Raw genomic sequence first — 6,136 nt, 5'->3', positions numbered from 1 at the left:
AAAAAAAAAAAAAAAAAAAAGTTGCAACTATTATTATGTCACAGTATATTTAAAAATGGCATAATTCTTTTTTCCACCTAATGTCGGGTAACATATTGCTCAAACATGCAGTTAAATACAACACTTTATTTGAAAACAAATTTTGAAAAACTTTGTTGAAAAAAGTCACAATTATCACAATAAGGAGTCAATGTCTGAAGGTCTTAAAAAATACAAGGTAGTAGACAATTTTGCCAAGGCTAGAGTTTAAAAAGTACAAATGAATAATCTAATTTCACAAATTTTTCTCTAGAAAAATACTTTTAATTCATCAGAATTAAAAAGTAGCTAGTTGTTTATTTTTACAGATAAAAGTTAGCACTTGCTAACCAATAAAAACACAAGTTTTGACTGAAGTAGCATTTCTCTCTTCAAAATAAAAACCTAAAGTGAGTATAATAAAGTTATATTGTGCTGTGGGAATTGTCTTTTTATGAATTAATACTGACTTTTTGAAGACAGTGTTCTGGGGCATGGAGAAACAATGAGAGAGCAATAGAGGAGAAATGAGAGGGAATGTGACTTTTCCTTTTTCCAGCAACTCTCCTCTCTCCCACAATGGTAGCCAATTCATATTTCTAGAGGAAAATGCCTATATACATAAAAATATATTCAGTTAATAATTCTGCTATCCATTAAACAAAATTATTGCTCTAAGATGATCACTTCTTATACAAATCATTGGAAAAAATTAAAAATATATTTTCTTGTTCTGTTTAAGAATAAGAATGAACAACTGAGTCCTATGAGTCTTTTGAGTATTTCCTATAAGCTTTTATTTAAGAATGGGCTCTGAACACTAAGTGACAGATCAGGATCCAGTTTTGGAAAAGAGGAAAGGGATAGGGTAGGAAGGAGAGAAAGAACTCTTAGGGCAGTGGTTTTCAAAGCAGCAACAACATTCATGAGAAATGCAAATTATCAGGTCCCATCCTAGTCCTGCAGAATCAAACTGGGTGGGATCCAGGAATCTGTTTCAACATACTCTCAGGGATTCTGACGCACACTCAGGTTTGAGAACCACTGTATTAGGGAATCCTGATTCTATCACCAAAGAGGATTCTGGGGCATCTGTTAATGTTTAAGCTTTAATTCTTTAAAAATAATTATTTAATACAAACTTGGATTTTTAGCTACCCAATTTATGCTAAAAATCAAAGGAGGATTTCAAGTTTTTGCTTGAATTAGTTCTTGGTTTCCTGTATGGTTTACGTACTTTTCAGACTAAAAAAACAAAATTCTAAGTAGAGACAATGTTAGAGTCCAGCAGGTTGGCAGACATGGCTGCTTGCCTCTTCCTAACGCCCAGATCTTGGATTAGTCTTCAACTTTGTAAGAACAGAACCCAATTTTATCACTTCAAACAGATATAGGCGGACCTTGGGAAAGCTAAATTAGAAGGCCTGATAACTAGAATGTCAATCTGTACATTTACTTTGAGATTATAAATGCTAAGACAATTAGAAGATTCAGATATAATGTTCTTACTCTCTCAGGACTAGCTACACAGAAAATCAAGTTACTATCAGCTGACTGAAGACACATTGCTTCAGAGTAGAGTTGGGTGCTCTCATTCAGACACTAGCTCCAAAAGCCCAGGGCATCCACATCAACTGCAGGCTTCTCCTCTTCAGACAAATTGTTACATAGGTGGTTTCTGTCCATACTGCACTTAGCCCACTATACTTCCACATGGAAAATGCTATAAAATAACTAAAGAGGTTGCACTGTCTTAATCAGACTTGGAAGACGTACTGAGTCTTTAACTCACCCATTCATCATCACTTATGGGCCAGGTCCTGCGTAAAGCATTGGGACTAGAAAAATATTAAGACAATTCTAACACTGAAAATACTTTTAGAGGGAGGGGGGAGTGTAAAAATAGACACAAGCAGATAACTATAAACGCAGTAAATGCAATAATACCAACATGCACAGAATATGAGAAACTCCCAAACGCTACACTTAGAATGGGACGGGGAGCACTCAGGAAGGTCTTCTCGAAGGAAATGGTGCCTTTCCTGGAAGGGGGCAGAGGACCGGGAAGGATACAATTTATTTACAAACCATGGTAAATGACTACTTAAATCTACTTAATAGTGATACTAGCTTCTGTTTCATAAAATGAAAATTTCAAATTTTACCTAAAATCTGTGCTGAGGCATTAAATCTGTGCAGTTTCAAACCAAATTTGGAGGAAAGATACGTAAATCGGTGAAAAATCCAAATTATGGAAGAGTACACGAAAAACGGTTTTGTTTTGCTTAAATCACTTTCAACTAACATAGAAAGAATAACAGTGTGTGCCAAATAGAGCTCCCAGGATTGAGCTTTGACCATTTGGCACAACTTTTATTTGAAAGTAATTTATTCCAACAAAATTAATATCATGCCACTCTCATTTCAACTGTGACTTCCTTTAGTGACTGTCCTGTAAGGTTTCTGAAAGCAGTTTGTTACATCAAGGAGGGATAACAGCGGCAATTTTCATGGCTTTTCAGTTGAATATGTACTTCGTAGAGTAGGGGGAAAAGGCAAAAAGAGCAAAAGCAGGAAATGCTATCAGATAAATTAGCCTAGATTCTGTAGCTTTCTTTTCTCAATCTCTTGCTATATGAGATTTAGTAGGTAACAATTTCCCGTAAACCAAAGACCTCGGTAAAATACAAGTCAGAAACAATAAAACCTAAATCTTCTTTGCGTTCTCATTTCAAAGCAAGTTAAAATGTAGACGTGATGCGGATACTGCCGCTCCCGGCACCGCCTCAGTTCAAAAGTTAGAGCACTCCCCTCTGACCCTGCTTCCCACCCTGAGAGGAGCATGAATGCACCACCTGAGTCCCTCCCCTCTTGCTCCTTACAGTTCTGGCAAGGGTCCGACGCGAGGGCTTTGTCCGACCAGTTCCACCTCCCACCCAGTACACCAGGAGAGAGGACAGTCGCTCCGCCCGCAGGGTTGTTCGGCCGCGCATGCGCACCGGGGCGTCAGCCGGCCAACCAACGCGCGACGCACGGCCACGCGCTCCCACCTGCCCTCGCACCAGTGGGCGACAGGCTCTGACGGGCTCCTAGCCACAGGGCTCTCTGAGCCCCTAACCCCGAATTCTCAGCTGGACCCTCCCGGCTCCACCTGCCCCCAACACCCTCCCCGCTCGGACGGCGGCAGAGCGCTGGAGGCAAGCCCGGGCAGAGGGACGGGCTGCAGGTGACGCCCTGGTTGGCTGGAGCGTGCCAGGCCTTCCCCCTACAGCGCCTGCGCGCAGCCAGGGCGTGGATTCAACCTTCCGCGGTGCCCTGCCTCTAGCTGACGTCAGCACTCTAGCGACTGCTGCACCTTCCCCGCACGCTTTGAGGCCCCCGCCCCTCCGCCTTCTTACCGGCCGCCCTCAGGGGTCTCGGCGCGCTCGGCTGAAAGCTTTAGGAGGCGCGAGCGAGCACTCCGACTAGGCTGCAGGGACTCGGAAAATGATGGGCCGGCAGGTGGCGGGTCCTGACGCAAGGGTCCGCAGGGAACGGAGAAGGGCAACCGAGCACGCGCTGGATCTTGGGGAAGGAGGGGAAAGCGGCTGCCGGAGGACGCGCATGCGCCTTGCGGTTCCTTGCCCCAGACGCCCTGGCAGGGGACGAGCCTCTGCCGAACTCCCGGAGCTGGCGCCCGGGGACAACCCTCAGTGGAGAGCCCCGAATTTTAAAAGTCTCATTTAATTATCTCTTTTGGTTTTCCTTGTATAAATAAATATAGCCAACTTTTAAACATTTCTTTTCCGGCTTGCGTTGTTTGGCTTTGGCCCATTCAACACCTATTTTTAAACGTTAACCATTCTCCAGTCAGCATGAAAGTTTTACTGTTGGTTTTATTTTGTTCCTATAACTTTGATTTCCCCCACCCCCGCACCCAGAAACTGCCACAGATGAAATCAAGCAAATAGAATTGCGAGCAAAGATCACCTGGTGGCCATTAAGCAGACCATCCTGAGGCAGAAACTCCTTACCTGAGGAATTTAGAACTAACTAGACTTCCCTGTTATCTAAAGCCAGCATCTGGTACCAGACTTCTTCCCTCCAAATTTAAAAGTAACTAGAATTTCTATACATCTCCATAATGCACGCATGTCAAAACTCATTGTGTACCCCTTGCCATCTGCTCCATGCCCCAATCAACCCCTGCCCCCTACCATCCAGATACTTTCTCACCCTCACATACTCGCACAGGAGTTACATATGCCACTAGTACAGAGTCCTCAGAAAATCCCCCAAACGTTTTGCCTCTCCACAAGGTGGCAAACGGAGATTTGGGAACAATTTGAGTTCATGTCCCTTTTCCATTGTCTGATCTTTGGCAAATTCAATCCCAGTTGGGTTCATTTAGCCAGGATCCCTCTAAGTTCATTCAAGAATTTCGGGCTTTATTGCCTTTGAGTTAACCTGGCAAGACACATTTGTGGTATTAACTATTTGCTGTTCCCACGAAGAAAAATCACGGTCTTTAGCTCGAGTTTGGGCAGATGAAGCTCATGTTGGCAATCCTAATAACAGAGGCGGGGCAGAAGCTGTCCCCAACACAGAACCCAATTGGCAATACCACGCTGCGAATGCCAGCCCAAACAGAGACAGGGGCAGAGAAGATTATATGATAACATGTTTGTTGGAAGGAATGAAAAAGACTGTAATAAAACCTGTTAATTTTTCTAAATTATGATAGATCACTCAGGACCAAGGACCCAGCCCTTTTCCAAGCTAGACTGATGGAGGCCATGCATAAATATACAAATTTAGACCCTGAAAGCCCTGAGGGCCAATACCTTCTGGCCATACATTTTGTAAGTCAGCCTTCCCCAGACGTCAGACAAAAACTCCAAAAATTAGAGCAAGGACCACAGACTCCCTTTTGTACTTTATTAAAAGCAGCCTTTAAGGTTTTCAATAACCAGGAGGAAACAAAAAAAAAAAAAAAAAAGAAGGCTGAATTGGAGGAGGAAAATTGCTGTCACCAAGCTGATTATACTGAGATAACATTGGCACATTCTTTTTCATTAGCCAATAACCCCAAGGCTCATCCCTATAACACTAACAGAATGGGAGCCTGTCATCACTGCAGAAATCAAGGACACTGAAGTTGAGAATGTCCCAAACCTCCAGGTTGCAAGTCATCCCTGGGACCCTGTCCTCACTGCAAATTGGAAGAGTGAGTGTCCCTCCCTTGTGAAGGGGGGCCACCTCTTCCTTCTAGGCTATGACAGCCACAATCTCACCAACCTAACAAGGGGATCCTGTAGAACGAGGGTGAGGGCAAGGGCAAGTACCTCTAATTCTATTCCTGGATTATGATCAAGCCTCTGAAATGTCAGTCATCTATCCTCTAGATGGGGCCTTTGAAGCCATCCATGGCCCTGTCTTTTCCATCTCAGTGGATGAGCCCAGGGCAAATCTGACTGTGGCTGAACAACAGGTAATATTACTCATGGGTACAATGGACAGTTATTCAGCTTTAAACATTTACTATGGCCCAATGTGCCATTCCTCCATTTTCCTCATGGATATTGATGGAAAACCCCAATGAGGCTGTTTCACACCACCACTCCCTTGTAAAATGAAAGGCTATTTCTCTACTCTTTTTCAGCCAAGCTGCCCTGTTCCATTAGGTTGTGATTTACAAAACTACAAGCTAATTTACAGCTAAGGCCCCACCTTCTAGCTGTATTAACACTTCACTAAAAGAGCCCCTGCAGCTTCTCCCAGATAGCAATCTACTTCAGTATGTGGACGACCTACTAATCTATAGTCCTAACAAGGCTATTCCAAACCAAAATGCAGTATTAGTACTAAACAAACTTGCTAATTGTGGGTACAAAGTATCTCCTTCTAAAGTACAAATATCCACACAAAGGGTTAAATTTTGGGGTCTTATTTTATTTTTTATTTTTTAGATCTGTAGTTTTATTTTATTTATTATTTTTTTTTATTATTATACTTTAAGTTCTAGGGTACATGTGCATAACGTGCAGGCTTGTTACATATGTATACTTGTGCCATGTTGGTGTGCTGCACCCATCAACTCGTCAGCACCCATCAATTCATCATTTATATCAGGTATAAC

The 6,136-nt window shown here is 42.7% G+C and overlaps 1 protein-coding gene across 8 annotated transcripts in view; it reads right to left on the bottom strand.

The window, feature by feature from the left end:
• The window catches only part of TCAIM (T cell activation inhibitor, mitochondrial), a 71,721-nt gene extending 67,435 nt beyond the window's left edge, over positions 1-4,286 (bottom strand). For 4 of the 8 annotated variants that reach the window (XR_001002945.1, XM_011952610.1, XM_011952613.1 and 1 more), the window contains exon 1: positions 2,901-4,286. The gene's annotated coding sequence lies outside the window, so the exon portion shown is untranslated. The remainder of the gene's footprint in view (positions 1-2,900) is intronic. The other 4 variants (XM_011952611.1, XM_011952614.1, XM_011952617.1 and 1 more) reach the window with 2 other exon arrangements.
• Between the last annotated feature and the right edge of the window lie 1,850 nt (positions 4,287-6,136).

Source organism: Colobus angolensis, unplaced genomic scaffold (genome assembly GCF_000951035.1).
Source record: "Colobus angolensis palliatus isolate OR3802 unplaced genomic scaffold, Cang.pa_1.0 Scaffold344, whole genome shotgun sequence".
In the NCBI taxonomy this organism is placed as follows: domain Eukaryota; kingdom Metazoa; phylum Chordata; class Mammalia; order Primates; family Cercopithecidae; genus Colobus; species Colobus angolensis.
The sequence above is the reverse complement of the archived record's forward strand: the minus strand, read 5'-3'. Positions and strand labels throughout refer to the sequence as shown.